Source organism: Macrobrachium nipponense, chromosome 1 (assembly GCF_015104395.2).
Source record: "Macrobrachium nipponense isolate FS-2020 chromosome 1, ASM1510439v2, whole genome shotgun sequence".
In the NCBI taxonomy this organism is placed as follows: Eukaryota; Metazoa; Arthropoda; class Malacostraca; order Decapoda; family Palaemonidae; genus Macrobrachium; species Macrobrachium nipponense.
Window position 1 is genome coordinate 10,517,178 of NC_087200.1, and position 272 is coordinate 10,517,449.

Below are 272 nucleotides of genomic sequence, written 5' to 3' on the forward strand. Positions count from 1 at the left end.
CAAGAAGTTAAGAGGGCATTGTGGCTATTACAATTGCATATGTATCTGGTAAAAAAGTGACCAGTAGATTCTACGTATTATATATATATATATATATATATATATATATATATATATATATATAATATTTAATTTGCATATATATATGTATATGTATATGTATTCGAAATAATATAATTATTACGAAATTAAACCCGAAAACACTCAACGAAACCGGAAGTATAGAAAACGAGATCATTCGCACTCCACTTTCTTTTCATAAACAATTAGAT